We start from the raw sequence: 22,825 nt of genomic DNA on the forward strand, positions 1-22,825 counted from the left end.
ATAACCTTCCACTGAACTGAGAGGAGGACAACTTCCAAGAGTGACACCATTTTATGCCCCCCCCCTTTGCTAGCAGAGACTTGCCTCAGATTTTAAACCATAACGAGTATTTTGTGAAACAGATATGCATTCAACATGACTTATTAGCAGAGCTGTGGACACTCTGACTTAAAATAACAACCCACCAAAGTTCTCCATTAGGATAACTTAACTTCTGTTTAATGCCAATAAAGGTTCTCGAACTCAAACTTAACTTCTGCAGAAAAACAAAATTCTGCAACCAGTAGAATAAATGTCATACCACTCACAACAACTTCATGAACATTTATTTGTTAAAAAGCACAATCAAAATACATTTAGGCTACAATCTATCCTCACTTTCTTGGGAGTAAGCCCCATTGACTATAATAGGACTTACTTCTGAGTAGACATACTTAGGAGTGGGCTCTCAATAATGCAGTGGACCTTTCCTGTACAATAGTTCCAGAGACACCATTGTATTGTGTAACTATTTTATTTATTTATTTTTCACATTTTTATACCACTCTTCCTCTAAAGTGCTCAGGGTGGTGTACACAGCTGCTCCCCTCCTTTTGTTCTCACAACAACTCTGTGAGGTAGGTGAGGCTGAGAGAAAGTGACTGGCCCAAGGTCACCCAGGAAACTACCCAATACTGCATTGTTTTTTGTTAACTTGTTCCAAAATCCTGGAACTTGTAGCTTCTGCCACAGAACTAATCAATTTCCCTCTCCAAAAGGTGATTTAAAAGGTGCCTACATGCTCTTTAGGGCCATGGTAATCACAATGTTTACACAATGGTTGTGCAATTAATTAGAAAACTCAAATTGCAAGGCTGTATACTTTTCTAAATACACACAGTCATGATGTTTGTGAGCCCAGTTGTGAGTCTACTGTAAAGTTAATAACTTCTCATATAATAAAACTTGTTTTACTATGGAGAGTCCATTAGAAAGTTATTTGATCATAACCCATTGTAGTGGGATCCACAGTAAGAAGAATGCAGGAGGAAGCAATTTTCCAATGTCTCTTACTGGTGAATGTTCTTGTCTTGCTAAGAAACTGCACAGTCAAAGAAAGTGTAGAGAACCTGATGCCACAGAGGCTAGGTAATAGATGGGGGAGCAGGAAAGCATTCTGATAGGCATAACAGGTTTGATTGAGGAAATCAGGAGTTATTCCTTTAAGGAACCTAAAGGTGAGGGATCGCTGAGAGTGCATGAAGATGGGTTCAAAGAGCAGCTATAGCATGGGAGAAGGAGGATAACCAAGTTTTGGAAAATGATCTATAGGGTTGCCAATGGTTTTTTGCCAATGTATTTCAAAATACAGGCTCCACAGGTGGGGCCAAGCAGTTGGGTCCAAGGCAGACAGCGTTCAAGTAGAATTTGTTGGGTCAGAGATGGAGTTGGATTGTTCAGGGACAGGATTACGGGTAGGGTTTAGCACCATCTTGAGTTTACTGGCTTTTCTGACACAAGCACTGAAATGTAACTTTACTGATCAGAATACTAAGGTACTGGTTAGTTGATCTTGATGTGCACTTACAACTTGCCATCTCCTAAAGGATCACTGCCTGGACCTCCTTGGAAAAAGGATGGAATAAAAAATGTCATTGTGAATAAATAAAAGAATAGTGTAGTGCATCAGTTCTCAAACTAGTGGGCCGCGACCTGCCAGGGGAACCAGAAATGGACCATTACCCCTTAAGGGGAGTGGCCCAGGAAAGGGTCCCTGACAGCTCCTTAGCAATCGTGGTGCAGCTGGGACACAAGGACATTTTAATGTACTGGGCAGGGGGGGGGGGGGCTCCTGAAGCCTCCATGAAGGTATTGGAGGCTCACAGCCTCCGTGATCGCAAACTGGAAGTGAGCTTCGATCGGTAATTGGAACTCAGGATAGCCAAGCAGAGGCTCTCAGAAGGAGCTGCGTGCCTTTGAGACCCTCATGGAGGCTTCAGGAGCCCTCCTCCCAGTACATTAAAATGTCCTTGGGTCCCTTCAGTATTGTGATCGCTGTGGTGCTGTTGGGCCACCCCTTCCCTGCCTCCACCATTACTTATGAGGTTCCCAAACTCTCAGAGGAGTTTGGGAATCTCTGGTGTAGCGTATTCATAAAGAGAAGGCTGCCCTTTAATTCATCTAGAGTTCTACGTATGCCCATATCATTGAGTAACCCCAGTCAGCCTCCTGTCCTATGAGTAATGGAGAGGGGGTTGAAAGACTTACAGCACAAGCCTCTGCATGTCTATTCAGAAGTATGTCCCACTGAGTTCAATGGGAATTCCTCCCAGGTAATTGTGGAGGACTGTAGCCTTATGCCCCAATTCTATTACCCCCTGTGCCACCAGAGCACTTTGCAACAGCACTTTTAGCTGGTGCACTAAAGCCTACCTGCAGCCACTGATGCTTACACAGAACCAGCTGGAGCAGTTAAACCGGCTGCAACGGATGGGGGAGGGCAGGAGAAGGCAGGGGAGGGAGTGTAATGGGGTTGGGAGGGTGGCGATGGGGGTGGGGCAGATTGGGCCCAGGAGGGGTGGGATTGGTGGCACTAGCATATCCTATGACCCTTCCTGGACCTGATCAGCTGACACCAACTTGGACTTGCACCAGCAATATCACTGGCATAGGTCTGAGTTGACTTGTTGCAACTGCTGGAGCTTACCCAGGGGAAAGGGGACAAATGTTCCCTTACCTCCAGCAGCCAAATTCCCCTGCATGATGCAAAGTAACATACACCAGTACTGAGGTATTGCTGCATGAGAATTTAGTTAGGATTGGGCTGTTAATTTCCTGGCTGGCCTAAAATTTGGCACCTTTCTTTTCTTTTAAATTTAGGACTGACATAGCACTCAACACACCACACTGACTCTCAGATTTTGTTTTCCCCAGAAGGGTCTTAATTCAGGCCCCATAAAGACACATCAGAGATCTCCTACATCTCTGTGTCTATTGCTTCCGCTAGGATGTCATCAGTGGCCACTTGCACCAAGGGATGAGAGATTAGTGTCTCTATAATGACCATGCTATTATTCACTTATAGCAGAGGTCACAGTGCTAGAGGATATGATGAAGCCTGCGAGGAAAAGAACAGAGACAAGAGAAGCTCTGTTGCTGGGAAAATGGGAACATCCGTTGGTTGCTTGTGACACGAAAGCTGCAGACAACACACTGAAAGGCTTTAGCTGGGATTTAGGCTGTCTTTCTGACAAACAAGTTCCTGGAAAATTCTTATTTTTTTGAATTCCCAGAAAGTACTGTGCAAAGGAAATAACAATCAATTAAAATGACATCACATTTTCAATAGAAGGACTAAATAAAGCTCTCATAATACCTTATTAGGCAAACTGTCCTTCAAAAATTCTTAAAATTTTTCAGATACAGTGGAATGGAATCCACTTCTCAATTCCAGTGAAGAATGCACAATCACATGATTAAATGGGAAACAATAATTCGTAATTCATATTTCATGCCGTCATTCACCTAATTCCCTCTGGAGAGTGAGACTAAATGCACACATGGTGGCATTCACTGGCATAGGAGATTGTGGGCAATTTGAGTGTACACATGTAATGTGGTATATGTGATTCCATCTCCCCCCCCCCCCGTTTCTGCAATCAGCTCCTCCTTTTCTTAACTTAAAAGTTCTATCCAGATGACTGCTTTGGGCTGACGTTTCTCAAAAAGTGCATACCTCATACCTTGCTTGGGTCTTCCAGTAATGTCAAAGGTAATATAGGCAACATGAAGAGACATCTTCAGTTGAAAGACTGTTCATGGCAGAGTTGTCAACAGGAAAGAAATGAATTCAGAAATGGTTGTGAGACAGACGTTCTTAAGCTATGCAGATGTACACAGCTGTTGAAAGGATTAGAAACAGACTAATGTGAGAGAGAGAGAGAGAGAGAGCGCGCAGTACTAAGGAAGCTTGTTTACTTGAAGATACTTCATATGCAGGAAGCTTGTCTTCTAAATTATACATTTTAAAAAAACAGTTAATTAGATATGAGAAATGTAAACTTACCGAACTTTTTACCATTATTTGAATCCATGGGCAGGTCTGTTTCTCTACGCAGAAGTCTTTGAAACCATCTTGCCATGATGACCATTTCATATGCCAGGCATGCTACCTTGTGTGGATCACCACGTTTTGTCCCTTCTTTAAATATTAAACTTGCATGCCATGCCGAGGTTACGGTTTCACGTGGAGAAGGTAACATACAGATCAGCCCTTAACCATGGTAGTCCATGTTGAGTATTATCCTGGTCTTTACTGGCAACCACTCTGTGTTCCCATAGCTTGTGTACTGGACATGGTCACAGCAGGCCAGATTTCTTGTAGCTGGTCAGTGAAGGACTCTTACCTGGGATGAGCTTGGGCACATCACTTGTCACTATCTCAAAACATTAGCTCCCTGCCTGGAAAATGGAAATTAGCCACTGCCCAGGCCTTATGTGTAGACCTCAAGAGGAACAAAAAGATGTTTTTCACCAGACAGCTACCTGCTGGTTCAATGAAAAAGAAAAAGGGTAGGACTGCCATTGGTTATCTCAATGATTTTCAAGCTTTTTCATCTCGCGACACACTGGCAAGGCACTAAAATGGTCAAGGCACACTATCAGCTTTTTAACAATTGACAAGACACACTGTGCTGTCAATGGGGGCTCACATCCCCCAATGGTCCTATTGATAAACGACCGTCTCCCAAATTCCCACAGCACACCTGGGGACCACTCGCAGCACACCAGTGTGCCATGGTACAGTGGCTGAAAATGACTGGGTTATCTAGTAGCTGTCTAAGCATCCAGGACAATACCAGGGAGGTAGTTGCCATGGTAACTGAGATGGTTTACACACACACACACACACACACACACACACACACACACACACCAAAAGGCTGGCGGTGTCTTATGGGAGGCCAGTGAATTCTCGCAAAGGATTTAATTGCCTGGGGGAGCATGCTTAGTCTGTCATGCACTATTTATTTGTAGGAGACTGAAGAGGAGTGGCTTTCAGGCTGGCTAGGCAAAAGGCACCCAAACATGAGAAGGAGAATAAAGTGCTGGATAAATTACTAATCCTTTTCCCTTCACATCTGAAGATTTAGGAGCGGTGTAGAAAATGGGAAGGTATGCCATGAGTGTTATTGAGCTTGCTCTGAAACTCATGTAACATATACATGTAAGGAAAATTGTCTACATGTGCAGGAACCGTGTGCAGTGGCTTATGGCACAACTCAGTGGTATGAAATGAAAAGGAAGGCAAGGATATATGTGAAACAATACATAGCTGTTATTGTAGGGATAATGATACAATAACCAGGAAGGGGAATCATAAAGGTAATGCCATGTAATATTCACAAACTCACTCACACAGCTAGGTCCTACTCATCCACAGTTTGTAGGCAGGCAAAAAGATGAACTGAGAAAGGGGTGCATTGTCCTGCAAAAGAGAGGATGGTAGAAAGGAGGGAAGCAGGTCATTGGGGAATCAGGAAGATTACCTGGTGGCACGGCGACTGAAGAAAAGAGTTAGTGACAGACTAGAGAGAAAGGTGAAAGATGGGGAAAGAAAGAGAAAAAGCAGGAAAGCACCAAAGGTTCCCACTGCAGTCTAAGGCTGTGACTTTGTGTTCTGCAGTCTGAATCAGGGCAGGCAAGGAGTGAGCTCCACAGCGGGCAATAAAACACTTCACTCTGTTTTGGTGGACAAGCTTGTCTCTCTCATTCCACAGTTCCTCTTAACTGGCACTGCTGATGCCTGAAGGACACCCTATGCTACTGGGCAACCCAGACATTGGAACAGGTGCTATAAAGGTTAAGGGAGTCTGCCTGAAAAGGAAGCCTGGGACAAATCTCTAGGCCTCCCCATCAAATGGCAAAAGATAGACCAAGGTGTTAGTGACTCCAACACACATACACAGCAGTCCAAAGGATGAAAGGATACAACCACTAAGCATGTTCTCAGTTTAACTGCATGTGAGATGCAGAAAATAGGGGCCTTTTGGGGGGGGGGGCGGACAATGATCAAGAGTGCCATAGGCCAGGGTTCCCTATCTGTATCTGCTGGGATACAGAGGTTGTGGATTCGGTTACCAAAACACAGCAATCTCCTGGTTCAAAAATGGGAAGAAAGGCAAAAAAGAGTTTGATGGGCTAACTCAGGAGGACTAGGCTATTGCCTTGGCTAATTTAAGGAGGAAAGCATGGCAAAGGAGCTCAGATTTCTTTCCCAGGGAAGGTTTACAGGCTTGAATTTGCTGACCAAGTAAGGTGCAATCGGACTTTTCCCAAAGGCAAAAATTCTTCTAAGCCAGTCAGTGAGGTGGGAAAGTTGCTCTACTGAACCAAATTTTGGCCTTTTCAGAAAAGGGGGACATGATGGGACATGATGCTTGCCATTAGCCCAAGCAAAGACACAGGGCCTGGTCTGGGTCATGATTGCCTGGCATGCATCCATCACCATTAACACATGTAGACAAAATGTTTCAGGCAACAAGTGAGTTACTGCATTTTGAGACCCTGGACGTGCAGGATCATTGCACAGGGTTATTATGAGAACAAACAAAGTGCATATTGGATGTTAAGAGCCTTTTAAAGTATCAGTAATATAATTAGCGAAGTATTAGGGGTTGGCAGACAAGGGTGTATAGACTATATGATTAACATTATCCAATTGCACTCCTACAAGACTTTCCTCAGGAGATACATAAAACATTAACATCAATCATCAAAACTCATGTCATTTTTATTTCATGTGTCTCGTTCTGGTGCTGTTCTTGCCTTCCTTAAGTCTAGATTTCTGCTTCACATTTCTTGGCATCCTGAGTTTACATCAGGATCTTGGAGTTCTCCTGTCTGGGCACTGATGAGGTCCATGCCAGTCAGACACTAGCATCAATAGGATCTGTATCATCCAGTGCGAAAGCTCATTGTGTCACCCCCACGATGGACCTCCTCCCATGTTAGACCATACAGAATAAATTACAATATTATATGCACAGTCTAAATGCAGTGGCATCACTAGGGTTGGTGTAACCCCCCACCACTAACTTTATTTAGTTTAATATCTAAATGCAGATCACCCAACAAATCAGTAATCAACAACAAAAAACAAACAAACTAGTAGCCACTTAGATGACACTCACACAACTGAATAAGAGTTATAGTATTAGCTCTGATTGGTGGAAATGAGAGCTGATTCATGCTAACACCTTATTGGTTCCCTGCTGTATTATAACAACACCTCGTTGGCTTTCAGAATAATCTGACTCTTTAGTTAGTATTGAGTTACAAAAATCTCCTTTTTGTTATGTAAGGCAGTTGTGTTTTCTGTTTTTAATTTTTTTTTGGCTATAACTTTCGATAGAATGCAAATATTTCAATGTGTTTTATTTCATTGCATTGTGCATTAGATTATGCATTGAATAATATATACCATGACAGTATCATTCAAAACTACCAAGGTTTTCACAATTTTAGCAGCAGTGGTGTCACCACCGCCCCTAAGTGTGTCACCTGGTGCAGTTCGCAGCCCCCACACCACCCTAGCAATGCCACTGTTGCTAGTTTCAGCAATATTACAGCATCAAGTGATCATAATCATTCAGTAATTCTTCCTCATTGTGAAAACAATCTTAATTATTGGTTTCCTTTTACTTTAATTTTTTTCCCTTTTATAAGTTCACTAAAAGGAAAGAAAATAATGAAAGGAAGCCAGTAATTGAAGCCTCCTTCTGACCTACCTGAATACCAGTTAAGGAGCAATTCATTCCAAATCCTCTGGCTTCACTGAACAGAAAGCTAAAAAGGAGGGCAGAAACTGCCCTAAAAACATAAGAACAGCCCCACTGGATCAGGCCATAGGCCCATCTAGTCCAGTTTCCTGTATCTCACAGCGGCCCACCAAATGCCCCAGGGAGCACACCAGATAACAAGAGACCTGCTTCCCTTGCATCTGGCATTCTGACATAGCCCATTTCTAAAATCAGGAGGTTGCACATACACATCATGGCTTGTAACCCATAATGGATTTTTCCTCCAGAAACTTGTCCAATCCCCTTTTAAAGGCATCCAGGCCAGATGTCATCACCACATTATGTGGCAAAGAATTCCACAGACCAACCACACGCTGAGTAAAGAAATATTTTCTTTTGTCTGTCCTGACTCTCCCAACACTCAATTTTTGTGGATGTCCCCTGGTTCTGGTGTTATGTGAGAGTGTAAAGAGCATCTCTCTATCCACTTTATCCTTCCCATGCATAATTTTGTATGTCTCAATCATGTCCCCCCTCAGGCGTCTCTTTTTTAGGCTGAAGAGGCCCAAATGCCTCTTCCTCATAAGGGAAGAGCCTTTTCCTCATAAGGAAGGTGCCCCAGCTCAGTAATCATCTTAGTCACTCTCTTCCATTTCCATTATGTCCTTTTTGAGATGTGGTGATCAGAACTGGATGCAATACTCCAGGTGAGGCCTTACCATCGATTTGTACAATGGCATTATAATATTAGTTGTTTTGTTCTCAATACCTTTTCTAATGATCCCAAGCATAGAACTGGCCTTCTTCACTGCCGCTGCACATTGGGTCGACACTTTCATCGAGCTGTCCACCACCCCCCCAATGTCCACCACCACAGTGGTGGCAGTACTTTGCTTGTCAATGCTGGACAGGCTGGTGCTGCAATTGCATTTTATTGCAAAGAAAAACAAATAGCCACAATCAGGCAAAACACCACCTGAACTCTCCATAAAAAAGTGAATGAACAAAGGCTAGCAAGGGCAGCTAAGGCTTGAGACCATTAAATATCATCATTCTGGGCTAAACCCTGGCATTAAAAATTGGGTCAAGCCCTGAGCCTTGAATCCAATGAAGTTTGATTTGTTTGGTGTTTTCATATCACAAAACACTAAAAATGTCAAGTAAATAAGAACCAGTATACATTAAAGTTGCTAAGCTAAAAGGTAAAATATGTTTTATTTTTCATTTAAGTATCCTTGCTTAGAGAACTGGGCCCTAGAATTAGTAAAAATGTTTTTAAGTGGATGTTTTCTAGATTCCTACCAAGAAATTTGCAAGTAGGAGATTCCTGGCAAGTTCCTGGCAAGTCCTCTGGGCAAGTTCAGACCTATCCTTCACTATGAATGAAAGGAAATGCCACTTGGGACACTCTGGTACATTTCAAAGAGAAAAAATGCTCCTGAGAATTATCTTCACTGCATCTGTTTAGAGGACATTTTCCAAGATGCAAATCTGCACACTTCAATGAAATGCTTACAGGTTTCTGTAATACTTTCCATAAAGGCCTTGAATAAAGAAACTTGGATAAGGATGAAACTTTGTGACTACCCAGACATGAACAAAAAGAAAATTTCCCATAAATTGATTGTTCTGATCTCTTTTGTGCATAGTACAGTGAAAAGAAAGAATTCCATAAAACCGGAATGGGTATTTTTAAAAGCTTTCTGCATTACCATTCAAAGGATGCCTCAACCACATGTTCACCTCTGCACAGTATTTGTTTAGCAATGTTTCAGTCGTGGTCATGTTTGTGGTTAATGGATGTGGTCAGTGTCAGTGCCTTTGGCAAAACCCTATGCTGGGCCTGCCATGGTGCTTTGGTGCACACATTTCCATCCTTCCAGGACCCATTTGGATGTGCCTTTCTCAGCATCACTGGGGTGGTATGATAAACTTGCTCTCTCTGACTGCTCCTCTCTCAGAATTGCCTGGGAAAGAGGAGTGATCTCAGGGACTCTGAACTGCCCTTTTTTACCTTGAAGAAAAGGGGCAGTTCCAATGCTCCTTTCCCAGGGATGCTGGGCACTGAAACAGGGAATACAAGGGCAGTAATCTCTCTGTGCTCTGTTGTTAGAGAAAGGAGTGGACAACCAGAGAGTTCACTCTGTTCGTCATCTGTCATCTCCCAATCCTGCGAATGGCCTTCCTCAGAGTCTCTTCTCGTTCATGGAGGGCAAAAGCAGAGGTAGGACAATAGCATGATTCACTTAACCAAATGACTCAAGACTTGAATTGCTGTGACCACTGCCTGGCAGGGGTTCGGGACTTCAGGCGTTACTTGAATGTGATGATTCAGGCACAAGGATGGCCTGGGTCAGCTCTGAATGGGAAGGAACAAAAAATTGTTCGTGGGATGTGGTGGCTGTTTCCTCAGCCACACAAAAATAATTGTTATAAAAGCTGCATTAGTCCAATTTTTGACACACTAAGAGGACAGGTTGCCCTGCCCTCCATTTACTAATGCAAGACAATGGATGGTTTAGATAATGTTAAAGTGTTTTGCCAACCATGTGACAGAGCTGGGTCCAGTACCCTATAAGGAGACATTTTAAACTGGCACAGCTACCCCTCTACAAATACTAGGTTAGCAACCCTGTCATTTCCTGAACAAAGATTAAATACATGGTAATGTCTATATTTGTTTTTAAGGTAGTCCTAGCTCTATCTTGCTATCTTGCCTGAGGTCAAGCCTTCAGCATTTTTATCTGCTGTTAACAGTTGTCGGTATAAACTCTTTCTGTGCACAATCAGTCATCCCCACACCATTGGATTGCCACTGGGGACAAAAACAGACATTGGACTTCAAGGGCAGTCAGTAAATTTTTCAGCTTCAGAGTAAGTCTTTCAGCCTGGCTTTACAATGCAAATTACAGACAGACATACCAGCAAGTCAAGTGCTGGATAAGCCCTAGTCTTCCCTTCTCCCCACCCCCACAGGTATTAGACACACATTTTTAAAAAAATGTATTTAAAGCAGCACAGTAGTGTTCAGTTGCAAATCCATTCATCCTCCACCTTAAAAACAAAACACCCAAATGTTCACAAACACTTTTAAAAAACAGTTGCAGAATGTGGAGGGAGTTCTATCATGAACATTAGTCAATAGGTGTCTTCCACTGCAGCTTGCTCCCACTGAAGCAGAAACACTCTCAAAACCTGCAGAACAGTATTTTTCCAGTTCACATTTCCCTTAGAGAAAAATGTTCATGTATTTACAGAGCAGCAAGGTACTATCACAGGTAGGTGAAAGAGAAGAAAGAGTTCATAAAGCAGAATTGATCTCTAAATCAATCATTTTGAGATGGTGTGAAAACTATTCATGGAAAAATAGAAAATAATGTTATAATAGTTTATAAAACAGCAAACAGCAAAGACCTGTATTAGAAAGCCGCTCATTATTTTGTCATAGTAAACATGTTCAAATTCTGCAGACAATTCATTTGATTTAGTTTATAAGTAGCAAGTCCTTAGCATGATCATAACATCTGAAATGGAAAAAGGCAAGTGAAGGGAGATGGCTAGTGTTTTAGTGCAGATCACAGTATGATTGATTGGATATTATTAAACTATGAGTGGGTCAAGAAGCGAGTGGAATGGCGGGGGTGAGGAACCAGGAAAAGGGCTTGAGTGGCTAAAGCCAGTGGCTCATCATGTGTGAGCAGGAATGGGTGAATATACTCAGAGTACAGAGTGATTAAGTAGAGGAATGGGGAAGGAGAAGAGGTAGGAAAGAAGTGGGATCAAGTGGATGGAGGCCAGACCCTACTTAAGAGTGACCTTTCAAAGTACATTCAACATTTTAAAATGTGACTGTCCCCAACTACTTAAAATGTTTCTCCCAACAGCTCTGACATGGAGACCTGGCAAAAGATGAACCTTTTCCACCATCACAGCTAACATCTTATTGCAAGCAAGCAAGCAAGCAAGAAAGAAAGATCCCCTGTGCAAGCACCGAGTCATTACTGACCCTTGGGGTGTCACCACTTCCATGGCAATTTTCATGGCAGACTATAAGCAAGATGGTTTGCCATTACCTTCCCCAGTCATGACCAGAACCCTTTTAGAAGGTTGTTCTTTTATAGGTAGATCCTAACCATATTAACTTGCATGCAAATTCCATTGATAAATTAAGATGCAACTGATGCTATTGTTAAGTCCTTGTTACTCTGTTTCTCCTTGCTCCCCCCCAGGCAGCTCTCTCACAGGCTAAGACATTATGCAGATGCCAAGGCCATCTGCTCTCAGTGACCAGTGTGAACCCAGCTGCTGCTTGGTTAGGTTGCTGACCTACCCATTCTAGTCTGACCCCTTTGCAAACTCCATGGCAGACAGTGAACCAACTGGTGCAGCCAAAACCCACTGGCACCTGTAACTTGGCTGTCTGTTGGATAGCTTGCAATGGCACAACAGCCCTAGTAGGATGAGATGGTTGGCAACCCTATTTGTATCTATCTCTTTCTTGATGCTGCTCTATCACTGACACAGTTCAATCAAAACTTTGGCTGGCTCATACTTGTTTCCCCTTCGTTAGCAGATAGAGATCCCACCCTAGTGGTTCTTTACCCCAGCTGGCCCCAGGATAGGAATCCTGATGGGCTCCTTGTGAGGGGAGGAGTCCCTCTGCTCCCAGGGTCCCCAATATTCCCATTCTGCTTTATTGGCGATGCTACAGTGGCTCCTGTATGGGGGTTGGGGTACTGCAGCATCCCTTTGTTGTACTGGTACGTTTGTGTGTGTCATGTTCTTGGGGCATCTTCCCATGTTTGGTGGTAGTGCTTGTTCCTAGTGGCTGGTGAGGAGTGTTCACACTGGTAGTTCACTCTTGTCAGCATTGAGGCTGGGTGGATGCAGTGATTGGCTCTTTGTATGTTACACAGATGACACACTAACATCACACTGATGATGCACTGACATCAGAAAGCTGTTCCATGAACTATGGGCTGTGTTAGGGTTTCTAAATACACTTTCAGCATTACTGTAAAGCAGGGTCTCTAAACTTTTAGGCCAGAGGGCTACATCAAAGAGCTGGCATGGTATCAAGGGCCGGAAAAATAAATGAATTTTCAATATAAAATTTAAATAAATACATTAGAAAGCCTCCGAAAGGCTAAGGCCTTCAGACAACTCAAAAACGTCTGGTTTTCAAGGAAACAAGGAAATGATTTTTCAGACCTTTAGAAGGCATTCGGAAGGGAGGCGCATGGCCTCCCCAATCCTCAGAACACCCTCCAGACACAACTGGAGCACATCTCTGGTCACATTCAGTTGAGCAAGCCACAGGCTTACAGGGGACTCAAGGCTTGCCACAGTCCAGATACAGGCTTGTCACAGGTTGCATCTGGCCCCTGGGCCGGGGTTTGGAGATCCCTGCTGAAAAGGACTGCACCAGTTACTGTGAGGGCTGTGCCAATGTGGCATTTCCTGAATAGGCTTAGGATATGGCAGTTGTACCAACAGCGGCATACCATTGGCGTGGGGTCTGAATGGAATTGGGCTGTAAATTCTCTCTCCCCTCCCCATTCTGAACCAATTTGGACACCTGCAGATGTGGGGTGGGGGAGAAGAACTAAAAAGGTTTAATAACACAGGCCTACAAAATTGAGGGTCAGAAAAAGTTTTTCCCAAACTTTATGGTGGTTTGATATGAATTTGGGGTGCCGATTCCAAAAATGGCATCCATTTTGCCCTATCACGTCAAGTTTTGGACACATAGTATAGCCTCATTAGTGAATGGTTCAAGCAGCTTCCTCATGAGGAGGCCATGGTGTAGGCTTCCTCATGAGGAAGCTGCTTGAACCATTCACTAATGAGGCTATGCTGTGTCTCCAAAAATAGATGTGACAGGGCAAAATGGATGCCATTTTTGGAATCAGCACCCCAAATATACCCAAGAATTGGTGTAACGTTTAAGGAAGCAAAATGTGCGTTGGCCTGTGTAATGTGTGTAACATGTTAGAGGTCATATTTAGTAATAGCGCTTGGACATTTTTGCTGATGTCTAGCTACCCAGCAGTTGCTGGAAACTTATTATCTTTTCTCTTACAATGAGTTATACCTCACCTTTCTGTAAACCAGTGATTTTCAACCTTTTTCATCTCATGGCACACTGACAAGGCACTAAAATGGTCACGGCACACCACCAGGTTTTTGACAATTGACAAGGCACACCATGCTGCCAGTGGGGGCTCACGTCTCCCATTGGCCCTATTAATAAATGACCTTCCTCCAAATTCCTGTGGCACACCTGTGGACTACTCGTGGCACACCAGTGTGCCAAGGCACAGTGGTTGAAAATGGCTGCTGTAAACCACACCATCAAGCAGCTTACAATGAAACAGAAATACGTACATTTCAGAATAAGACATAATTAGAACAGGTAACTATCCCTGGAGTACGCCTATATCAGGCAGCTCAAAGTACTGTGGTGAAATCAGAAACAGATATGCCATCTTGTGTTCAAATTTACTACTGCAACTTCAAAATAATTTAAATGCACTTGTTCTATAGGGCAAAATACAGTCTATTTTTGTTTCCTAAAGCCTCTTGGAAAATAAGGCTATATAAAACATATAGTCATCTCATCTGTATTTACTTTCTGTTTAGTAAGACACAAAAGTACAGTGTTAATCACATTTATTGTGTTAATTATGAAGACCTTTCCATTTATGTTGTGATCATCTTAGAATGTAATCCTGAAGACAGTTGGAATCAATGCTCAAATCTAAGTTTTAAGTTCTTAGACTTACAGAAAACAAAAAATTGAAAATCTTTCTATTCTTGCACTTTGCTGAGAATTGATAGCTAGCTCAGGATAGTAATTAGCATAATTCCTTGATTAAATTTGGCCATCGAGTTGCTGATGACAGCTAAGATTGGAGACCCTCTCTTTTGTGTTAGCAGTTTATTTGCTCCAAGTCTGTAGGCTCCTAGGACAGTGGTTCTCACACATTTAGCATCAGGACCCACTTTTTAGAGTGGGAATCTGTCAGGACCCACCAGAAGTGGTCATGACCAGAAGTGACAACATCAAGCAGGGAAATGTTTTACAATCCTAGGCTGCAAGCCTACCCAAACTTACCCAGGAGTAAATCCCATTTACTATCATTGTTAAAAGAATATACATAGTAGCTTATTAAAATTAGTATCCCTGCTAACTGGGTAAGAGGCACTTTTTCGAGTGGGTGCTCCTTTTTTTAGTAGGGGGAGAGTAACTGGCCCATCTCACCCCAGCAGTGTCTGTTCTAGTGGCTGTCTGCTGGTATTCTTTTGCATCTTTTTAGATTGTGAGCCCTTTTGGGACAGGGAGCCATTTAGTTATTTGATTTTCTCTGTAAACCGCTTTGTGAACTTTTAGTTGAAAAGCGGTATATAAATACTGTTAATAATAATAATAATAATAATAATAATAATAATAATAATAATACAGGTCTAATTTCCCCAAATGCAGTCACATACCATGGTAGCATCATGTCTAATATATTAAAAATAAAATATTGACATGAATGGGGACCCACCTGAAATTGGTTCACAGCCCACCTAGTGGGTCCCAACCCACAGTTTAAAAAACACTTTCCTCGGAGGTGGCATTTGTTCTCAGAGTCAAATGTGCTGTGCAAGGAAGGTACAGTTGCCCAGGGAAATTTCCAAGGAGCAGGTAAGGCTTCTTCTAAAGCAGCCTAATAGAGTTGGGGGGGGGGGGGGAGAACTGTGGTGACAATGAAAAGTGTGGCCTTTCTCTTGGTCAGTGGCATAGGTAATGAAATTGTAGCCCAGTGCTGAGTATAAAATGATGCCCCGGAAGTGACGTCACTTCCAGAAGTAATGTCACACCCAGATCTTTTAAAAAGTGAAAAATGGGACAGTGGCATAGGTAAGGCATCTGCTATCGGGGTCAAAGAAGATTTTGTAGCCCTCCATGACAAAATCTAATTTATTAAGTAAAAAAAAGTTTTCTGGTTAATTGACCATAACTTTTGATAAAATACAGATATTCCAGCACAGTTTGTTTCATTGCATTCAGCATTAAATTACCTTTCCAATGATATATAACATGATGGTATTATTCACACATAGCAAGGTTTTCACAATCTTTGCCACTAATGTCAAGCTCAGTTTGTTGTCCCCCTATAGCTTGTTGCCCTGTGTGGTTGCTACCCTCTACACCCTCTTAGCTACACCACTGGTGCCTCTGGCTTTGGAACCACCTCAAACAGGTCTTTCTTGCCACTCTGCCAAGATGCTTCCTGGGTCATTTAGTAGGACTACATTCCAGCACTGCCCTGCATGCTGCCCAGAGGCTGATGCAGCAAAAGGGTGTTCTTAGCTGTTGCTTCCTTGCTTCCCTGTTTCCTGTCTCCATTCCTCTCCCTGCATTGACAGTTAAATGCTGTTCCTTGTCCCGGTTGGGCCAGTCAGACTGCAGAACTGCCACAGAGCGCCTTGTGACATGACTCATGGGAATCTGGTCACAGCTCTACTGCATATTATTTGGCCCTGAGAAATAAGCAAAGGCAACACCAGGCACCTTCCCTCCACACCCAAATTGGAACAGAAGGGGACGTGCATTTATTGGAAGGGCGGGTGACCTCTGTCTCACCTGTTACATTTCAGGATGGCTTCTGATGGAATTCAAAGTTCTCTTTTCCCTACCCCAGACAAAAGTGAATAGGTAGAAGTGAGCTGATTTGCGCTTTCTCCATGCAGGAGATCTGGCAACTTTAGGACCTAGGTGGTACCAGATTATCAAATATGATGGACTGTCAGGAGGTATCAGCAGGAGGTGGTAGAGGCTTGTGCCAAGCGGAGGTGCTGCTGCAGTGGTTCCAGCAGCTGCAGCAGCTCAGAATGCTTGCCAAGCCCCAACTGCCTGGACATGAGCTGGCCAAGCTTCAACTCACTGCTGGTACTTTACTCCCAAGCACAAACTGCAGCCTTACCAAGAGCTTCCCAAGAGCCTGCTTCACAGTCCTGGATGCCAGAAAGGGGTCCATTGCAGAAGCTCCACTGGGAAGCACACCAGGAGTCTGGCCAACTGGGCTACTGCCAACCCCCTCCCCAGCAAGCTTGCTCTGGCCAATTTGATGCTGCACTATCACTGATATTGGCTGATGATAATACAAATAAGGATTTGGAGCATGTGAAAAACACCCTTTTACAAATAAGTAACTAAAAGGGTTTGGTGGTGAGGGAGCAAACTACTTCTGTGGGACACTTACCCCCTCTTGTTCTCCTCTGGAATAATTTACAGACATAATCCAGTATTAGCTGGGAGTATTTTACTCATAATAATGATACGAGTATAAAAGTACAAATGAATTTATATTCCACTTATATTAATCTGGATTGGTTCTGGAGCTAAAAACATAAAAGACTAATCCCTAAAAAGAGCAGGTTCAAATTAAATTCCTCTTTATCCCCTCCTTCCTTTATCTTTCATTCCCTTACACTAGGAAAAAGCTTTCTGTAATAATAAAGAATAAAATAATATACTATCTACATTGGTTGCAATGTACCTTTTAATTTCATTTCTGAATTGTGTCCCACATTGGCAGAATTTATAAGTGACTCAAAAAGTCTGTCCCCCTCCCTGACACCAGAACTAGCATTCCAGCAGTGGGGTCAACTTTACAGTCATCACAAATGGCCATATGAAAGCTCATGAAGCCTTGTGCTTCCATCCTGCTGCCGTAGAGGCTGCAGAGTCATCATGACTGATGGTGGAGTCCAGAGAGACCAGCACTAATGGTAAGTCAGCATTGGGGTGGGGAGGGGTCAGCGGGAGGAATGGAAGGCAGGAAGGCAGCAGGAAGGGGTTGATATGATGCCAATGATGCTCATCAGATCCTATTCCCTTTGATCAGAAGCTCTCCACCCCTTTATTCTTCTTGGATCTAAGCCTGCTAAAGAGCTGGTGTAGGTTCAAGGAGACCCATTGGTGAACCAGAGGCTTACAGAATAAAAGGGGAAATAATTCCCCTTTCCCTTCCTAAGCCTCCTGATTTACCCCCCGCCCCCGCTGGATACAGCATGTGCCTTTTTGGCACAGCTGCATTGGTGAGAAAGGGCAGGTTTGGGCTTTAAGCATGTGTAATAGAAAGGAAACATGATCTAAGCCTCTGTATTCAAAGCTGCTGTCTAGCTTTCAGGACCTATACATGAATGCTTGGACCAAGAGGGCCCCAGGGCAAATTGCACTCATACAGACGAAGTATTTGTGAAAAGCTGTGTGACCTCAATCATTTCTGTGGCATGAAGATTCAGAGAGCCATTTTTTTTAAAGTACAAATTACAGGGGCCAGCAGCCCAAATGTATCCAGGGCTTATAGTGGCAGTTCTCATGATCCGTTACTGTAAGCCCCAGACTAGCAGTGTGAAAACCATGCCACTCTCGTGCAGTAAGAGGCCCTGCATGTGAAATGGCAGCTCCTAGATGAAAGTAGATAGAGCAGGTAGGTACACGGCAAGGGTGGTTCAGGGCAGGATTGTGGATGGTTTGAGGGAGGGAGCTGGGTCAGGAAGGGAGTGGTTTGGTGGTGGGAGGAGGAGGATCTTGATGGCAGCAGCACATGCTGAGGTTCAATCCCCCTTTTCATGCCCTGAACCTCCCCCTGAGTCTCCTCAGACTTTCACCAGCAAAATAGCTAGTGTAGGTTTGAAGAGAGAGACCTATTGGAAGCCAGGAGGCCTACTGGGAGGTAAATAAGAACAAGTATTACCTCTCCTGGGCTGCCTGGTTGGATACGATTCGGCACTAAGGCAATTGCCCCTTCATGAAGATTCTAGTTCTCACCCAACAGTGCATCTTCAGCATGAGTGCTGCTGGATCGTAACACCAATGGCAACACCGACATCAGGGTCAGCCCAAGACCTCCTGAGGTGGCATGTCAAACACTGCCCCTGAGGCAATGATGTGCCAGCCTCTGCACCAGTTGTGAACCTACCATTGGGTTTGATAGGGTAAATGCCCCAGGTACAAGCCGCTAAGACCCCGTGGAAGCTCCCGATGAGGTCGGAAACTGTGCTTCCAGTTTCCTGGAAGCACAGTTTATGGCGTTAGTTTCTCCAAATGAGGCACTGGTCACATGAGGCTCCATGAATCTCAGATGAGTGGGGGGACAGATTTTCGCAAGCTGGAGTGGCAATAGCTCGCCAGGGGGTGCCATCGCGGACCTTTGCCCCAGGCACGGGGCTGGGGACATCCACTGCTGGTCTGCACCTCCCTGTTGTTGGCATCCTTCAGTCTCGGAAGACTATGGGTGTCACGCTCTGAATGGTGGCTCTGGAACAGAGTGTCCTCTCCAGTGTGCGAAGCCTGGGTAAAGTAGGTATGGAGGATAGGCTGTTACCCATGCAGCAAATCCCCCCTCTCCACATCACTGAAATGGTCCAATGGAAAGGCAGAGGCCAATACGGTTGGTTCCAGCGGCGTCGCAGCAGTTGCCAGAACGTGACTGTGTTCACCCATGAACTGCCTCAGGGACTCCGGCTCCGGATTTTGCCTCGAGGTTGACTCCTGAAGCCTTTTCCATAACTGGATGTAGCCACAAGGCAGTGGAAGTTTGGGATCAGAGTTTTCCTTCTCTCAGATGAGCTGCCTTCCCAGGCTGTCGAGTCCCATCTACCCGATGGCTGTTTAGTCACCTCTTACGACAAGTACAGCCAAACTGAGGGCCTATTCTTATCCCCAGCCCCCAGGGGTTGGTCTGCACCTCCCACACTCAAATATTCTAACTCAGCGCTCTCGTTCCTCCACATCCCCTCTTCCTCTCTGTCCCCATATTCCTTTTCCAAGGGAAAGGGGATGGGGAAAGAAAAAGAGGAGCAGTGGAGGAAATCTCTGTCTATCTGACAGAGATGGGTGCCCCCCCCCCATCAGCTGCCTGAGGTGAGCACTTCAGTTGGCTTCAAGATGGGCCCTACCCTATATGCTCATAAGGCACATGTGTGGGGAACCAGGACGCTCCGGCTTTTGCTCACACTAGGCCAAGAGCTTCAACTGAACAGAGCATAAGATTTTATTCAAAAATCTGTGCAGAAAGGAGGCAGCAAAATAATACAACTTAGCAGAGCAATGTACTTTCCCAAGCTTGTTCTAGCAACTCAGAATTGTTTGCATTCCTTCATTCAACTGTTCAGTCAAAAACATGTCCAAAGGAAAGACTATTACAAAATGCCCGATATCACTACAGAGATCATGCTAAAATAGCCTATATCTGGTGCTTGGAAATATAATTCTAGATATTTGTCTCAACATAGCCATGTATGAGATGGGCAGCGCAAGCCTATCTTGAGCTGGAACAGGCAAGCCAGGAGGCTTGTGCTGTATCCAGTGCAAGATAGGGCTCCAAAGTGGCTCAGCCAAAGGTAAGGGGAAACTTTCCCCCTTACTTCTGGGTAAGCCACTGCAGCCCCTATGGGTCTCCTCAGATATGCGTCACCTCAGGAAGTGACACAAGTCCAAGGAGAGTGGAGCAGCTTGAAGCCACTCTGAGCTGCTCAGGTATGGGGACTAGGATCTGGCATAACAGCCGGATCCCAGCCCTGCCTCCTGCTCCTTGCCTGCCCACCCCGGGACCGCCCTTCACCCATCCTCCCCAACCTGGAATGCCTCCCTCCCTGCCTCCTCCCTGCCTCTCCAGAGCCTTGTGTCGGCCAAGCTTAACCAATGCAAGGCTCGCTCCCAATGTCAGCGCAGAGGCTGGATTCAGCCTCTCAGGCCAGCGCACCTCCGTGCGCCAGCCTTGCAGTACATTTGCGACCCTCCTGGGCCACTGCAAGAGACTTGTGTTGGCATAAGGGCAAGTCTGGATTGCGCCCATACTGTTTCTCACCTGAAGTTGCTGGGTTCTCCAGGATGGGTACAGTGGGATCATTGGCTTTGATCTACCTCATTAAGCCATTTCTGCTCAACATTGCATATATGCAACAGGGAACAAATGTATATACTTGTGGGCTGGGCAAAAATGGGTTAACCATACCACAACCTGAATGCAAAGCCTGATGAGATATGACTTTCACTGTTCTAATGCAGGGGTCTCAAAACTACAGCCTGAAGGCCACATCTGGCCCGCCACAAGATTTTTATCCAGGTTCTTTTTGTCAGATCATTTGCTAATGTTTGACATTTTCACTCATTATATATCATTTCTCAGTTTAAGCACACCATTGTTTCTTTGTAATTGTCAGATTTCTCTTTTGTTCTGAGTTATATCTTGTTGATTACAAAAAAGATCCAAGTAAAACTTACTCATTTAAATTTCATTCCTTCTTTTATAAAACTGACTTTTTTCCAGCCCATGAAAATGTGTAAAATATGTGATGTGGCCCTCATACTGAAAAGTTTGGAGACCCTGTTCTAATGCAATATCATAAGTACCTGTGATACTTTACAAATATAAACTCTCATGGGTGTCAGGGGCTGTCTGGTGTAATGTAGTGGGCTGTTTTTCTTTGATTAGAACAAACACATCTATGTTTTCTTCCATTCTGTCCCACATACTATATTTCCTGGTTGTATACATTTAGCGCCCCCTCCCCCAAGTCTTTGTAGAACTCCACTTTCCTCCATGAATTAATCAGCAGTGACGGATTTGTGGCTTTCCATGACCCTTAAATTTTCCTGTCTGCTAACGTGTCAGACACCGATTTTCTTCTACCCTCACCCTAAAGCACATATTACAATGATCTTCCCCCAACCTGACAAGGGCAGAGACCTACAGCCAACAAAAGGGCAGCATCTGTTTCTCTGTAGGGTAACTGAGGTCAGAGAAAAACGCTGGTGGAAATAATGACAAGCTGTAGCTGACTTGGTTTGAGCAGACATAACATGTTGCTTTGGGCCAGCTTTCATCTTTTCCCTTTTTTTTTTTTAACCTACAGTGACTTACTTATGAACAGGTTCAGAGTCATAGACTTGAAGAGAAACTGCCACTTGAGAATTTCCATGGATGGAAGAAGATTTGGCAATGGGCATCATATTTCAGCACTGAACTGTTATACTGAGGAATGTCTCTTCCTAGTGTTTCACTCACCTTCTTCAGCCCTTGATTTTTGGAGTGGGGTTGGAGTTGCAGGGCAGAAATAGTGCAGGCTTTGCACCAGAAGGGCCAGGTCTAGTCCCTGGCATCTCATAAGGCTCATAGGTAGGGCTGGGAAAGCCCCTCCACCTGCAATCCAAAAGAGCCACAGCAGTCAGAGCACTAGGTGGACCAACAGCCACACTAGTATAAAGCAGCTTCATGTGCTCCACATAGCTAGGATGCTTTCCTCTAGTTTAGTGTTTTCAGTGAGGATCCACTGCATCATGAGTCAGAGACAGTCACCTACTTTAGCCAAAGTTTAGTGATTTTTGGAGCAGTATTTCCACTGCTGAAGAAACAAGCCTCTTCAGTGATTATCTGATGGTTAAGCACACTTTGAAGAAATGCTGGGAGGATATGGAAGAGCAGGGATGCATTTGTATGTGCATCTTTCTTAAATATTGACTAAATATGTTTTATTCTGAGACAAATTAAGGACAGCATCTTATTAAGGAGAGGGAACTTGAACATCTCAGTCGCCAGTGTGTCACCTAAACTAATGTGAGCTTCTGGTTCCAGAGAGAATCCGAGAGAGCAGGAGCAGCGAGCGCAATACCGGAAGGTTGCTATGGCAATGTGCTGCTGGCTCTGAAATGACAAACTGGCTTCATTTTGCTAGACGCCATGATGTCTGCTTCACCTAGGAAGGAAAACCGGTCTTGCAAATGCAGGCAGCCAATATTGAACATCAGGGGATCATTTGTACATATGACACAAATGATGCATAACAAGCAACTAAGAGCGAACACTAAAGGGAAAAACTTGATCTGAAGGCATCCTGCAGGTGCTCTTGGAAAAATGAAACTGAAAAGTTGGAACTTGTAATGTGATTGCTGCAAACATTAGCTTGGTGGCATAGCTCTTGAGTGTCCTCCTCTCTTTTGGTTCCCTCTGCCTCTCCTTTTGTTCCTTGCTCACAGTGTCAGT

General features: G+C 44.2%; 1 long non-coding RNA gene across 2 annotated transcripts in view; it reads left to right on the forward strand.

The window, feature by feature from the left end:
• The window catches only part of LOC136645908 (uncharacterized), a 105,089-nt gene that overhangs the window by 1,186 nt on the left and 81,078 nt on the right, over nt 1-22,825 (forward strand). Inside the window, exon 2 of one of the 2 annotated variants that reach the window (XR_010794172.1) lies at nt 9,895-10,005. This is a non-coding gene — a long non-coding RNA (uncharacterized lncRNA). Of the gene's footprint in view, nt 1-9,846; nt 10,006-22,825 lie in introns of those variants that run through there. The other variant, XR_010794171.1, reaches the window with a different exon arrangement.

Source organism: Tiliqua scincoides, chromosome 3 (genome assembly GCF_035046505.1).
Source record: "Tiliqua scincoides isolate rTilSci1 chromosome 3, rTilSci1.hap2, whole genome shotgun sequence".
Lineage (NCBI taxonomy): Eukaryota > Metazoa > Chordata > Lepidosauria > Squamata > Scincidae > Tiliqua > Tiliqua scincoides.